Below are 15,523 nucleotides of genomic sequence, written 5' to 3'. Positions count from 1 at the left end.
TCAGGATGAGGCCTAGGACTTACAGAGAGGAATTGCTTAAAAAAAAAAATAGATTTATTTCCATGGACACTGTGGTACAAGATGATCTCAATTGTGATGTTATTAATATTTACCTGCAATTTTACAGAAATTGATTCCATTTAAGGGCCATCAGGAAGCTGTAGACATCCATACTGTCAATTCCCAATATTTCCTAATTGGTTTTCTGAATAAAGCTGTCTAAAGGAAATGAACTTACCAGCCACCGTAAGGATCCCCAGCTATGAGCTGAAAAAGCCAGACCTGTGCAGGTACAGTGAGCAGTCCCACGGAGCCCCATGGTACATTGCAGTAACCTTTGCTTCTGCAAGCCCTGAGGGGCCAGGCAGGGTATTCTGGGGCTGGTGGGCTCTGTGTGCCTTTCAGAAGCTTCTGCCAAATCTGGCAGTGCAGCAAGTGAAGGCATTCAATAAGCAGCGCTGGCTCCTGGTTGAATAATCGGTCTGCCACTTTCTGTAGAAATGTTGCTAAAAGCTCTGCATGGAAGGTCAAGGTGAGGCCCTAGCCCATGGTGCAAGAGGGTTCGGGGGGGGGGGGGGGTTGGACCTCAACAGGAAGAAAGAGGATTCCTCATGGAAAACAAATCAAATCATGGCAAATAAATGATTTAGGGGGCAGGGGAACGTAGAGAAAAGTGAAAGTGTTTACTGATTTCACCTGAATGTGCAGCTGCTTATTGCTTCTAAACCCAAAATGTGTTTTACACGTTGGCTGGCTGGCTGTCTCCACAGTAATAAAAGTGAGCTGACAAACTAGCCAATTTAATTCATCTTGCTTAATGAATATCTCTTGTGCACCTGCTCAGCGTTGAGCTCTTCGGGCACAGGGAGATAGATGTGAACAAGACTAGGAACTCATACTCCGGCTTGGGTGTTGAGGGGATAAACATGGCAGTAGCAGCATCCTGCCCTCGAGTTGAGTTTGTCTGCATGTCCTTGGCCCACTGTCCATGTGCTTTGTCACCACAGGACACCGTTTACTCTAACATTCAGTCTCAGCTACAATATGTTTGCTTTGCATCAGCCTTGGAGTCTTCACCTTTTGCCTCCTTCAATGTATTGTCAGGAACAGAAGCACAAGAAGCTGTTAGGATTTACCTGAGACCTGAAGCCACGGGTCCCACCCCACTCACCTGGCAGTTTCAGAGCCTTTCTGGCTCGGCCACACTCCTCCTTGGCTCAAGCTTTGCTATAAGCCCTCAGCTTTGGGAAGGGTAAGCAGTATCCACACTGCTTGCTGCACCTGCTGTCACAACCCAGCAACAGATGACTCCTGGCACACGCTGTTGTGTCCAGCACATAAGCCTGGGCCGGAACTAATGGTATCCATTTTCCTGTTCATGCACTGCAGACTGTACTTTGCCTGCACATCTCATTCAGAGCAATGTCTATCCACCCTGCTCCAAAATGCCACCCAGCCTGCTGGAACTATTCTCATTATTGAACTCTTTGAAATTCAGAAAATCCACAGCTGAGCCTAGATACCCCAGGGAGGGTGAAGATTGGAAATGTAAGCCCCCCTGGGGTAAGGGGGAAATTACCCTCATAGCCAGGGTATTGGAGAAGTCCTTCCCTCTCACATCTCTAATTTGTTGCTGGCATCTGAGAATATTGTTCAGTCAGAGTATTTCTGAATGCCATTACATTTGCATGCACAATCTACCCCAAGGTAAAAGTTGGTGGTTGATGTTGGTTGATCTGCCAGGCTTCCTTGTCCAGCACCTTCTCCCTCTTTGGGGATGGGTATTGTGGCTTTTCTATGGCTTCTCTTCTTTGTATTCCATTTTCTTTCCCACTGAATAATTTAGGGCGTTTGCCAGTGTGTGAAGGTTTGGGGGGTGGGAACCGTGTCCTTAACGGCTGTGAAATAAATCAAAGCCATCGTGTCCAGGGAGCCTCTCTGCGTCAAAGCAAATCAAACCCTCCAGGCACTCTGATCTTGTAGGGAGATCTGACAGATTCATGACATGGAGAAGGGAGACGTGCCAAGCAACCCAACCAAAATGCGAAGGAAAACGACTAGTACAGTTGTCAATTCTAGAGAGCCCAGGGCTAGAGCTCTATTATAGGGCTGGCAGCAGAAGACCTTGTTGGAAACGAAATTCTCACAAGGTCATGGGTGGGTGCCTCTTGGCAGTCTACATGTTCAAAGCTGCCAGAAAGAATAAAAACCAGCCAGGCTGCTGGGGGGAAAGTCCAGTGTCTGACAAGCTGTCAGACAGTCATTAGTATTCTCTTGACCACAGAGGCCTTCAGATTGGAAGGCTTCGCCTGATCACACACACACTTTCCTGGTAATGAAGTATCGAGCCAATCCTTGAAATGGAAAACCTAGAAGTCTCCTTGGAACCATGCTTCCATTTGAAGCATGTTTATCCCTGGATGTGGGCAGTTCCCCACTGGACCTCTTTTCCCTCTTAAGTTTCAACTACTGAAATGGAAGTAATGACTAACTTTAAGGTGGAACTGGCTTCTGATCCATGTTAGTCCAAACCGAAAAATAAAATTGTTGGTGCATCTGTTGTATTAAGTAGTAAGTTGGCCTCTAATACGCTTTTGAATAAGAAAATAATTCTGAAATAACTTAAATAGGATTGATCATTTCTTTTCCTATGTTGACTTTACCTACTTGTGCATTATTTCATTAATATTTCCAGTGCATTTAATTTCTATTCAACAAAAATACCACTTTTTCCTACTTTCTGTGTTCTGGAAAATATATTCTTTTCACTACCTATTAATGTGAACAAATACATATTCATTAATGTGAACAAATACATATTTTCCTAAAGGGCCATTGGAAATGTATCCTCCATCTATACTTACTGTATTACCAATAAACACTGAGTTTATGTAAGGTAGAATCAATGTGAAGCTCCATGATTCAGACATTGGAGTGGCTGGGCTATGCTCCCTTGCATAGAGTCTCCTGAGTCTGTAATCCTCCATCACTTACTTGGGTGTGTAATTTAGGATTTGTCTTGATAACAAAGTATGTGTTAGGTAAGCTGTAGCATGAACAGCATTTTTTGGAGGTGTTCTTCCTTATCCAGATAATCGTTCCACTTCAATGGGTGACACCCATTTCCAAAAAGCTGCAGGAAGAACATTGAAGGCTTGTAAGGATGTGTATCCTCTGCTTAAGTCTTTCAAAATCATAACCCAGTAATACGTGCCCTGCAGGCGCATCCCTCGAAACGCCCAAGGAAGTACTGGGGTTGAAGACTTGGAAATCCTATATAGAAAAATGAGAAATAGTTGACAGATGTGGTATGTAAATTTAGGAAATCTCTTGTACATTTACCACAATAGAAGAAAGGCAGAATGCCAGGCAGGAATTAGTCATTATTTTTACACGAATGAGTAATTTATAGTTAACTTTCCTTTTGCAGTAACTGGAAATTTTTATCTTTCCCTCACCATTGCAGCCAAACATATTTATTGTGGTTTTATTTTGCTGAATATACATTCTCAAGGACTCCTTTGCTGCTGTGTCTGTTCCTGATACGCTATGTTCTGTGGAGACCCACCAGCATCATAAGGAATGAGCTGGGTCGGGGTGTTTATTTGGAGTCGCACTGCTTCCAGCCTGCAGCCCTCTGCCTCTGGGCATAGCCATGGTGGCTGCCTTGCACTTGCGAGACAGCAGCTACTCCTGAAAGCATCAGGCTGCTCACAGGTGGAAAGAAAAGGAACAAACAGTATTCTTGCCTTCTTGAGACTTGCTCCCTTAACTGAACAAAGCAAGCCTCTGTGATATTCACCTGTGACTCATTAGCATCACATCACCCTTAGCTGCAAGGGACTCTAGAAAAGTCGTTGTTGTGCTGTGATGACATTTCCACCCTAATCAAATTAAAATTCTGTAAGGTCACAAGAAGGAGAAAATGGAACCAGCAGATAACTGGAGGGATTTGCTTATGAAGATTTGTGTGTGTGTGTGAATTTCTGGGAGGTAAGCTATCTCTCACCTCCCAGCCTTGCCCCATGGATTCTTTCTGTTCCTACCACCTGTTGGCCTGAGTCACTGAATCATCTTTTTTGATCTTACCAGCACAGTGGGTTCTTTTTGTGCAAGGGTTCAACATAGAGACAGGTGAACAAACTGTGGATGGAAAACAGGGAAGACATTGCACCTGTACTGTGCATGTACAGAATATTTTCTTTGCATTCTTTGAACAGCACAATGTAACAACTGTTTCACATAAACACACACACTCCGTTAGGTATGATTGAAAAACTAGAGCTGTTTGAAATTATGTAAATTATATGCAAATGTGGCATTTTATATTAGAAACTTGAGCATTCTCTTTGGCAATGTATGATGTCCTGAAACCAGTCCCTTGTGGATACCACAGGACAACACAGTCCTTGCACAGTTCTACTCCTTTCCTGTCAACTTCCCTTGCTTCCTTTTGTCTCTGCCTCTTACTTTGTCTTTGATTTGATTTTTCTGGGTACCATGAAGCGACTTCAGCTGATCTCCCCTTGAGACTGTATGGGACAGTTTCTTGCGGAGGACCAGAATGATTTGGCAGTAATATTAACTAAATCCAGACAGTGTTTCAAATTGTTGGCTGACTTTGTTAGACAAAATCAAAGCCCAAAATGAATTCATTGCCATTAGCAATCTTAAATGTCCATACAGTTTTGTATCCATAATGTTGACTTGAACTTTCCCAAGGGAGATGGGTCTTTGATTCTGGACTGAAGGACTAGAGCTCAGGTGGCCCTAGGATGCATTACTGACCAAAGAGGAAGAGTCAGTCAAGTACAAGGTCTACTGGTACATAAGACACTTGTCTTTGCAAGGAAATGAGCTCACTTAAAAAGGCTCATGAGAAATGGGAGAAAAAGATGACTGGATGATGTCAACCTACTTACTTTGGTGTCAAAACCTTATGAAATGAATATATATAGAAGCCTCTATAGGAAATGCAAGCAGGAAAATAGCACACATGGACTTCAGAATTTTTGCACTAGGAGTGCCAGCTTGCAGGGATTCGGAGAAAACGAGTGAGTTCTCTGGGCTGACATACTGGATGATGTCAACCTACTGAGCCTTCCAGAGTCAACAGCTCGTAAGAACCCCAATCTCAAACGATTCTGATGTTCAAACAGTGCTCTTGGAATTTATACAAAGTGGCTGCATTTGTTTTATATCAACCAAAGTGATTATGAATTGTCCTGGCTTTTCAAATAGCTTGTGAGGCATGGTGTAAGATGATTGGTGACTGTCTCCGTTAGTGGTCTGATATGTCTGGGTCATGTTCAGTTGTAGCTATGGGAATTGCATCCCAGATCTGTGGAAAGCTGTGCTGAGGCAGGATTCTGAGTCTTGATGCCTAACTACATAGGAACCTGCCTCCTTTCTCAAATTACATCCTTAGATCATAATTATAAAGCTCTGAGATGACACTTTTTGTTAGAACTTTAGAGCAAAAAATGTAGTTATATAATTTTGAGATAAGGTTACTTAAACTATGGCAATAGAAACATACATCCTCCTATAGCTTTTGTTTGGAGCTATTATAGAAATAAAGGTGTTTTATTTATAAGCAACCATACTTATGTCATTGACAATTTCTAGTGCTAGTCCCTAGAGTATAAAAACCTAAAAATCACAATTTTCTCTGCTCTCTTGACCATTTGTAGGAAATGCCAATCGAGTGTACTAGAGATTTCCAAAGCTTTTTGGCTAAAAGATATTATGGAATCATAACTGCATAAAATCTTTCACATAGAAGGTAATCACTGATGAAGTCAAGTTTTTTTTTCTTAATGGCTACAATATCCTCACGTTGCTTTCTTTCTGTTTTTTCTTCAGGATACCCAAAGTGTCAAATATCCATGAAATGAGTCCCTCAGTTGTCACAGATATGTTGTGATGGCTATTTGTTCATTTCGTAAAGCTATGTAAACTAGAAAAGGGAAAACTATTTCAGTTTACTTTATCCCAACTCCGGTTTCCTTACAAAAGCGAACTTTTCTTTGAGTTGCTTGTTTCTAAGCCCAACAGTTAGATGAATTGTTACTCTTCACGTTTGAATAAGTGGGGGATAAGCTGTCTACTTCATATTTTTTTTAAATTATTTCTGATTTTTGAACAAAAATAATAGTTACAAAGAGGAAAGAAAGATCTTCAATCTGCTGCTTTGCTTCACTCCCTCTGTGGCTGCAACGGCGAGAGATGAACCGATCCAAAACCAGGAGCCAGGAGCTTCTTGGTCTCCCACGTGGGTATAGGGTCCCAAGGCTTTGGGCCTTCCTCCTTTGCCCTCCCAGGCCACAACCAAAAGGAAGGTGGAGCAGCTGGGACATGAACCGGCACGCATATGGGATCCAAGAGCATGCAAGGTGAGGACGTTAGCCACTACGCTCCCATGCAGGGCACTACTTCATATTTTCTTAAAAGTTTCTTTTTCTTCAGAGGAAAAGAGACACAGGGGAAAGTTCCCATCCCCAGGTTCACATTCCAAATGCCTGTGAAGGTGGGGCCAGATCCGAGAACTGGGAATTGGATCCTAAATAAATTTTTTTAATTCAGTGTTTCCATAAGATTTTTGAAACAACTTAGATTTTTATCTACAAAAATTCCAGGCTTCTCCTTGAATTCCAGTTCTATCTAATAAATAAAAGCATTTCAGATAATTCTTAGCTTTTGAGGGGAAAAAATGGTCTTTCAGATTCCTTAGCTCAGGTGTTGTCCTCAGTATGTCTCTAAAGTGTCTTCCACAGCTCTGAGGGGCAGGTGTGTTTGAGTCCTGTGTTTAGGGGACTGCTTGGACACAGTGCCTTCAGGGTGGTGGACCTAGCGCACTTGCCATGCAGCCACCTGGGGCTCCGTTCTATGCTTTTTGAGCCCCGTAGTGTGCCCAGGAAGCCCCTGTGGCTGCAGGCTGCCTCCATTCCTCCCACAGTCTTAGCTTCACATGTGCATTTCTCAGTGTGTTTTGCAGTGTCATGGTCAGGCTGACTAAAGCAGCCCCTGGCCACTGTTCTTAGTTCTCCATGTCCTGAGAGAGACACTGTGTTCACTCTGTCGGATGGTCCCCTCTTGGATGGAGTTGACACATCCTGGTTCTTAGGGGCTGTCATACTTTCTTGACTCCCAGCAGTGGTGGCCCGCTCTGTAATCCTCTCCCATGACCGCCGCAACAATCCCAAGTGGGAAACTATTCCAAAGACCCAGCACCCACACCTCTTATACACCTGGTCACAGGGGAACTGAGGTCCTTGGGAAACCAGAGTGAGTGCTGGACTTTCTGCACTGCCATGTAACATGAGGCCTCTCTGGGTTGATGCAGCTTGGCTCCCGAAGGCATCATCCCTCCAGGAGTTCCGAGTAGAGAGTTGGGTCCAAAAGCCGCTTCTCTCCCCTCAAACTTTCCTCCGTTGTCTCAGCTGGTTGGTGGAGGAGGGTGCTTTCCGTGCCCATCACCTATGTGCTGTACTTTTCCACTCTCCATCCACAGCCGTTCTTCTGCCAGTCCTCAGGAGAAGGCTGGTGGGTTGTTGGTTTCAGTGTGATGCGCCATCTTCTACAATGCGATGGGTGATCAGAGAGCTCTGCTGCCTTGCCAGAACTTTCTTCTCTGATCTACTGGGGAGCTCCCTCCTTGGGAACCTCCAGGCTGGGAGTGTGATGAAAGGAGGATAAATGATAGGATTGTGGAAAAATCATTTGTCCAGGCAGCAGCCTGGCTTGGGAGGCTTATTTTTAAATGCATAATATTTTTAAGGCAGAATATCAACATTATAAAATGTGTTTTTCATTTTCTTATTATAAAAGTGGCATCTCTGCTTCCATACATTCTCCCTTCGGTATTGTTGGTGCTCAGGCCAAGTGGGAGAAGGCGAAACAGACATGTGTCACTAATTTGTGATAGCTCTAGTCTGTCACAAAGTATGTTACACTGGGAAGTCACCTCCTGTGACAGGGTGATATTCCTGCTATCTTGACAAATCATGGGTGAAGCAAAGATTTGGTATATTTTTCTCCTGGTGGAGGTTTTGTTGTTCTACAGATAAGACAATATATTTTATTTTCTTCAGGCAAGTTTCTTGCAACAAGCTCATGATCGTGAATTATACAAACAGCTTCTCTGCAAAATACAGATAGGCAGCCAAGCATAACATTTGACCAGGCACAGTAGCGGGTACCGTGGGCACAAATTGATCCCTGTGCACCAAGTGTCAGCTTAAGTCTCAAAAAGAAATCTTGGATGAGATTGAATACATTGATTGCTTTCAAAGGGCAATGAAGCAGTTGACAAAGGCAGAATTCATCTATACTCTGCCCAGAGAGCTGCACACAGAGCGGCTGACTACAGCCATTTGTATCACTGTGTTCGACAGGCTGAGCACCTGCTTGGGGCGGGACAGGGTTTGCAGCCTCACTCCCAGACATAGCAGATTGTCCCAAAGGTGTTAAAGCAGATCTCAGTCCATGAAGGGGTGTGCTGAGGCTTCCTTGGTACATTTTTAAAATGCAATTTGAGAACAAAGAAATATTAGAGAGCACAAGATCCTATTCCAGTGCTTCCCTCAAGAAATTCCTGCCATGGCAGGACCTGAGCCAGAGCTGGGAACTCAATCCAGGCGTGAGCTGAGGCTGGTAGGTGCTAAGTCTCTCGTGGCCTCAGTGCTGCTGCTGCTGAACATTCACATTAGCAGGAAACTGGAGCCAGGGCTCAGATCTGGGACTTGAACCCAGGTCCTCAGATACAGGATCCGGGTTTCCTAAATGGTGGGCCACTTATTCCTTGATGCAATAAAGAAAGTATTTGCAGTGCTCACACATGTACCCATTCTTGGAGCTGTTTTTCCTTGGCAGATGCAGTTCAAGCCACACAAATGGATGCATACTCAAGGCTGTACCAGTATCAAATCACTCCTCTGTATGCGCATCTTCTGAATTGTAGTTGTTTATTAATCAGTGTTTCAATATTAAATAACAGGGTGACTGGGGCCAGTGTTGTGTCGCAGTGGATAGATACTGCCTGTGATGCCGGCATCCCATTTGGGTGCTGGTTCAAGTCCTGTCTGTTCCACTTCCCAGCTGTCTGTGAATGGCCTGGAAAAAGCAATGGAAGATGGCCAAAATGCTTGTGCCCCTGCCACCCATGTAGGAAACCCAGATGAAGCTCCCTGTTCAGCTCTGACTGTTGCAGCCACTTGAGGAGTGAAGCAGTGGGTGGAAGATTCCCTCTCTATCACTTGCTCTCTCTGGAATACTGACTTCAAAGAACTTAAAGAGCTAACGCCTAAGATGCAAAGCTACTAGTCTAGATTTCTGACCTGTCCTTATCTGTGCTTGCGTCATGAAATCCGCCACAATGTGGCAAGATAAATGCCCCAGCAGACAGCTCTGCGTGATTTAACTCATCACCGCACACATTGACAGGCATTTGTCTTTGTGTTTTGATTAGTAGTAGAATTATGCTAGACTTGGCAGTGTATGTTGGAGTTGGGCACCAGGTGGCCGCCAGTCCCACTTTCAGGACTTAAGTCTATGTCCTTGACAGTGAATCAGACAAGGGAAGTGCTCCCTCCCTTCAGTCCCACAATGCCAAGGGTACATTCAACATCAAGATGCAGTGTGAATTGCACGTGCATCATCCCAGGTGACAACTGGGCAACGTAAACCAAGACCCACAAGATCCCTTTTCAACAGGTATTTCTTCACCTCCTCTTCACATGTGAGGCTGGTAGCAGAACCCAGCTCAGGCCTCCATGCTTGCTGCACTGAGGGAGACCTGGCTTGTCCTCAGCTGACTTGACACTTGCTCTGTGAACATGTGGTTCTGCCAAATGGCTCATCTTGATAAGCATCTTGATAAGCTTGATAAGAATATCAAGCTACTCGGACTGTTCTGAGAGTTCTTTTCCTTTACTGTGCCTCCAGAAATGCCTAGGTACCCTTTAAAGCTCAATGCCTGTGCCACATGGCCAGTTTAGCTTCTTGTCGTGACTTTGGAATCTCTAGATCTTGGAGCTGTTTTGTCCTAGATCTCGGTGGCCATATGTCTGTGGTATCTATGGAGGAGGTAAAAATGTGGCAAACCACCCTATGGAAAGCTGAACTCCTAGACCTGGTATTTTATGGGGCTATGGAATGCCTGGGGGGGGGATGTAACTCTTAATTATGGAATCAAGAATGACAGATTGGAGGAAGAGGCTCTTTGTTTCCCTTTGTCTCTCCATCCCCTTCCTAATTTGTAATGTAGTAGGTGTCTTTTCAACTGCACCGTAACTCATGGAGTTCTAACAAATGTTAATGACCTGCAAGTGTACTTCAAATAGTCAGTAGGAAAAATGGAATCAAAGGCTAAGGTTGGATGCAATTGTTTTTCAAATTCACGTATAGTTTTTGTGATGAATTGTTGGTTGGTGATCCCTGTAACCACTCCTGGTGGCATTCTTGGGCCATATTTGCTGAAATAAAAAAATCTCATTCATGCAGGACAAGGACTGGGAGGTTCAGTTTCAGCTTCAGAATGAAAATGTGAGAAACCAGGATGAGATGCCTTCTAATTTTCTGTCTTCCAGAATAGATCTGGTGGGAACAAATATGACTTCGTAATATTAAAAGATATATTGGGTTCTTTTTAAAAAATTTATTTTTATTGAAAAGTCAGATTCACAGCGAGAAGGAGAGACAGAAAGATCCTCCATCCACTGGTTCACTCCCCAAGTGGCCGCAGCAGCCAGAGCTGAGCCAATCCAAAGCCAGGAGCCTGGATCCTCCTCTGGGTCTCCCACACAGTTGCAGGGTCCCAAGACCTTGAGTCATCCTCCACTGCTTTCCCAGGCCACAAGCAGGGAGCTGGATGGGAAGTGGAGCAGCCAGGGCACGAACCAGCACCCACATGGGATTCCGGTGTGTACAAGGTGAGGACCTTGGCCACTAGGCTACCATGCTGGGCCCAAGTTATTGGATTCTTAAATATTACATTGGCTATATGATGTACCTTCTTGCTCAGAGCACTGCTTATGCCTATTTTATGGATGAGGAAAGTGAGGATCAAAACATCTTTGATAAACTTACTTAATACTCTTATTCAAGAAAACTGCTTAGTCACAGCTCCTTTAGTTAACTGGACTACTTAGAGAGAGTGGGAGGATTCATTACAGACAGAAGGCGGGTGCTGGTTATCTAGAACTGGGGCTTGAGCTGCCCTCGGAATCCACCATTAACCTTGGCTTCCCCTAGAGGTCCCCTCTGCAGAATGAGTTAGTCTGTCGGTTCCATTTCTCATTTGCTACCCCCTCCCTGATCTATTTTATTCTCTTGCTAAATTACTGTACTGTGTAATGTCCACCTCTATACACATCTTCCTACAGTATCATGGTTTTTAAAGATTATTTAATTTTACCGGAAAGTCAGATATACAGAGAGGAGGAGAGACAGAGAGGAAGATCTCCCATCTGCTGAGGACACAGGGCTTTGTAAAATCCTAGCTGAGCAGTTGCACCGGTCTCCAACCAGGAGGACTGGTCCTTAGAAACGGGAGCCAGGCTGTGGTTTCTCCACTCTAGCTATCAATGAGCTAGATGATGGCATCTCCCGATAGAAGCCTTGGTCATCTACCCCGAAAAAGCCGTAGTTCCTGCCTTCATCAGCTCCCCCAGCTGCAGCTTCTACATCAGCCCTCCTCCCCCACCCCTGGCTCTGCTTGGAGTCGGCTGCTTTTGCCTCATGAAGCATCCCCGACCAGCTTCAATCTCCTAGAGCTTCCTCACATGTCAGCCTTCGCAGAGAGGTTAGGTTTTGGCTTCAGGAAGTGTTGTGGCTGCATTGATCTTCTATCCAGGCCACTAAAATATTTTCTTATCAGCCATGGGCTGTTTGGCTTTCTTATAAGTTGTGTTTGTTGGAGTAGTACTTCTTCCAGTTTCCTTCAAGAGACTTATCTTTGCATTCAAAATTTGGCTGGCTGGTGCAGGGAGCCTAGCTTTTGGCCTTTCTCACCCTTGTTCAAACATCTCTAGCTGCCTCTGGTCAGGAGAGGCATTTTCTCTTCAGAAAGTGGTTGCCTCCCACATGGCTCCAGGACAAAGGGAGCCCAAGCTGTGACAGTGCAGACAAAGCTGTCTTCAGGCACCCCTCACAGAATTCTTCAGTTTGCCAGCCGCTCCCAACCACACAGCCCTTGTCACAACATCTAAGCATCTCTTTCTAAAACATCAATATGGTGCTGAATAGTTCAAGTTCAATCTCACCTACTGTTGCACTGTTCTGTGTTATTCACAGTGAGCGAGGCTCCAGCTACCCTGAAGTGGAGAATTAGGTCTGGCCTGCACGCTACAGGAGCGAGCCATCCGGAAGCCGCAGTGGCCCAAGGCCTCTGTGAGCTGACTTACAGGGCAATTAGACACCCAGGGAACTTGAAACTGGATTCCTGTCAGATTAAAGTCAGCCTGCCTGGCTTGGATGCTCCTGAAACATTATCAGCAGACTGGATCTGTGCTGTTGGCACAGCCAGGAGGCAGGGGTATGACACGTTAAGAACAGGCTGCCTAGGTGGCTGGGGACCTACTAGCTCAGGCCTGACATGGGCTATAAATCTAGAAAGAGACACTGTCAGCTTTCCTGAAAGGAGGCTCTAGGTTTATTCTGCTGGGTAGAATGAACATAGTTGTGAAAGGCAGTGTGCATGGAGCAGGGTGAGTATTGAGGCACCCTGGAAGCACGTGGTCTCGGTGCTCCACAATTCACATGAGAAGTCAGCACTATGCTGGCCTTCCCAACCCCGCTCTCCACCCCTTCCCACCTGCCCACCGCTGCCTGATTGCTGCACAAATACAGGATTTTAACATTGGGTTTGCTTTTTTATTTCCTCCAACTATTTCCTTACTACTTCCTGCTAGGTCTAACACCAACAGTCCCGCAGAGAACATGCTACAAGGAAGCAGGTGCACGTCTTGCTTATCTTCAGCCGGAAGCAGCGTCATTTTCTGGCTAGGTGGCCTTGTAACAATAGCACTTAGATTTCACTGCTCAGAGAATTGGGTGCTTGTTAAAAATGCAAATGACCCAAGCCCACTCCACTAAGGATTCTTATTTGCATTCTAAATCACTCTTGCATGGGTTCAGCAATGCTTTCAGCTGTAAGTAACAAATGCCCAATCAGAACTTAATTATCTCACAGAAGAAGTCTTGTAATCATGGTTTCCGGGTGGGCTGGTGCAGCTCAGTGATGTCAGCAGGGGCCCCGGGCTTGGCTTTCCACCTTTCTCTGTGTTTTGGTGTTTCTTCTAGACACATCTTCCCTGCTGGCCACAGCTGCTGCTCCTGGGAGCCCATCCTCTCGCTGTGCCGCTCTAGGAGGCTCCAGAGGGCTCTCCCTGTGTGCCAGCATCATCATCTTGTATTCAGGAGCAGAAGCTCTGCCAGGCACTTGGCACTCCCAGCAAAGTCACCTTAGACATGTGGTCCAGAAGTATGTCACTGGGCACCTCTGGCTACAAGTGGCCAAGAAGTGAGCTAGGGTCTTCATGGGAACAGAATCCTAGGAGGCGTGCATGTGTCCATACACACGTGGGTGCACATATACAAGGGGGCTTTAAAAAACACATGGAAAATGCACCTTATAAGAAATCTATGCAGGGATTTCAGCAATTTTTTCATGTCAAACATTATCTTCTTTTTATTCAAACTTAAGCCAGCTTATTAAAGTACCCTCATGTCTGTATGCATAGGACAGATGTAAGGAGTGGGCATTTGGTGCATTGATGAAGACACCTCTGGGGATACCCACACCCTGTCCCAGAGGGCCTGGGTTCAAGTCTGGGTTCTGTTTCTAATTCCAGCATGCTGCTAACGTGTGTTCTGGGAGGGAACAGGTAGCTCTGGCAAGTCCCATGGGGCAGGCTGGCTTGGGTTCTAGGTCCTTGGCTTTATGGACATTTGGGAGAATGAGCCAGCAGATAAAAGACCTCTCTGTCTGCCTTTCTAATAATTAATCTTTTAAAAAGAAATTAGACCTACTATGAGGTAGTGCTCAAGCACAGTTGGAAGCTGAGCAGCCCCACGACTAGATCTGTGAGTTGGCTATGCAGAAGGCTGGTGGTGTGGGTCAGTCCAAACCCGAGGGTCTGAGAGCTGGGGAGCCAGAGAAAGTGGGAAGTCCCTGCTGAAGAGTTGAGGCAGGCAGGGAGAGGGCAGACTCCTCCCTTCGGCCGCTTGTTCCATTGAGAACTTCCACGTAGAACAGTGCCTTCCCAATGACCGTTACCAAGTCTGTGGACTTGACTATGAATCTCCTCCAGAATCCGTGTGTGAACCAGGAAACTCTGGGCCAAAGTGACGCAGGATACTGTCACAGGAAGGTGAAATAGAATCATTTAACTGGAATCAAAAAATGAGACCGCCGTAACTGAACCCCTGGGCCATGTTGCATGCTGCCTGGACATGAGGCTGTTATAAACGCAGCTGCAGAGGATGGCTGTTAAGGTGGAAAGTGATAGCGTCTGCCCCAACCCAGATAGGATCCTGATGTAGACATCCAAGGATCACACTTCCGCTGCTGTCAAACACAGTCTGGGTTAAACCGGGGTCATCAAGGGGTTTACAAGTTGTCAGTGGCCTGGACCCCAGTCAGATAGTTTGAGTGAAACCCCAAGCATCAGCAACTTCGCAAAGCTCACGAGGAGACTGCAGTGAGAAGCTGGGATCCAAGGGCTTCATTTCTGTGACTACCAGTTAGGAGGCTGTGGAGACCAGAGGAGGACAATGGGAGGGTTTATCACTTCAGGCAGGAATTGGTATGCATGCAGGTTAAACTCAAGCTTCAACAGGTGCACGGTAAAGTTTTGAATCTCCATCCATCTTTGTCTTAATCCATTTTTCTCTTAAGCTTTAGGGGCTGATGCCAGTTTGCTCTAGAAAAAGGTGCTTTCCAAATCGGGGAGGTGGGAGCTGGCCTCGGTTATCGTGCTAGCTGTCTATCGCTGCACAAATGTGCCAGCTGAGAGCATTGGCAACTAAACTGCAGTTCTTTAGAAGTTTGGGCAGGTTAGGCTGGGTGTGTATTCTCTGGGTCTCTCACGGTCAAAATCAAGGTGTTGGCTGCACTGGGCTCCTGCCTGGAGGTGAGGGTATATGGCTCACCTCCAAGGAGAATCGGGTTGCTATGGGAAAATGTCTCTGGCTGGTTGTAGGACTGAGGTTCTTGGCATATCTGCTGTGGTCCACTGCATTCCTTCCAGGGTCCTCTCCATCTTCAAAAGCAGCAGCAGTGTAAGTTCTAAAACTTTCCATTCTGACTCCACTGGGAAAATTCTATTGCAGTGAACCTGTGGGGAAAACCCAAGGTCATCTCATTGATTTAAAAGTTATGTATTCCTTTTATTTTTAAGGTTAGAGATAGACCCAAGCTAGCACTACCATGTATGAGACCATAACTGTGGAACTGATGCCGTATTGCCAGGTTCTGAGGCTTAGGCTGGGACGTCTTTGAGAAGCTACCTCAGACACTGCC

At 45.5% G+C, this 15,523-nt stretch overlaps 1 long non-coding RNA gene across 2 annotated transcripts; it reads right to left on the bottom strand.

The window, feature by feature from the left end:
- Positions 1 to 703: 703 nt before the first annotated feature.
- On the bottom strand, positions 704 to 15,235 carry LOC131482756 (uncharacterized). Of its 2 annotated transcripts, XR_009247272.1 has the most exons (3): positions 15,154 to 15,235; positions 2,865 to 3,273; positions 704 to 1,087 (listed from the first exon to the last, which is right to left on the bottom strand). It is a non-coding gene; the product is annotated as an uncharacterized LOC131482756 (long non-coding RNA). The 2 variants fall into 2 exon arrangements; XR_009247271.1 differs by lacking the exon at positions 704 to 1,087 and having other exon boundaries at positions 2,776 to 3,273.
- Between the last annotated feature and the right edge of the window lie 288 nt (positions 15,236 to 15,523).

The sequence above is a fragment of the Ochotona princeps genome, chromosome 20 (assembly GCF_030435755.1).
Source record: "Ochotona princeps isolate mOchPri1 chromosome 20, mOchPri1.hap1, whole genome shotgun sequence".
NCBI classification, from domain to species: Eukaryota; Metazoa; Chordata; class Mammalia; order Lagomorpha; family Ochotonidae; genus Ochotona; species Ochotona princeps.
This window is presented reverse-complemented; position numbering and strand designations above follow the sequence as displayed.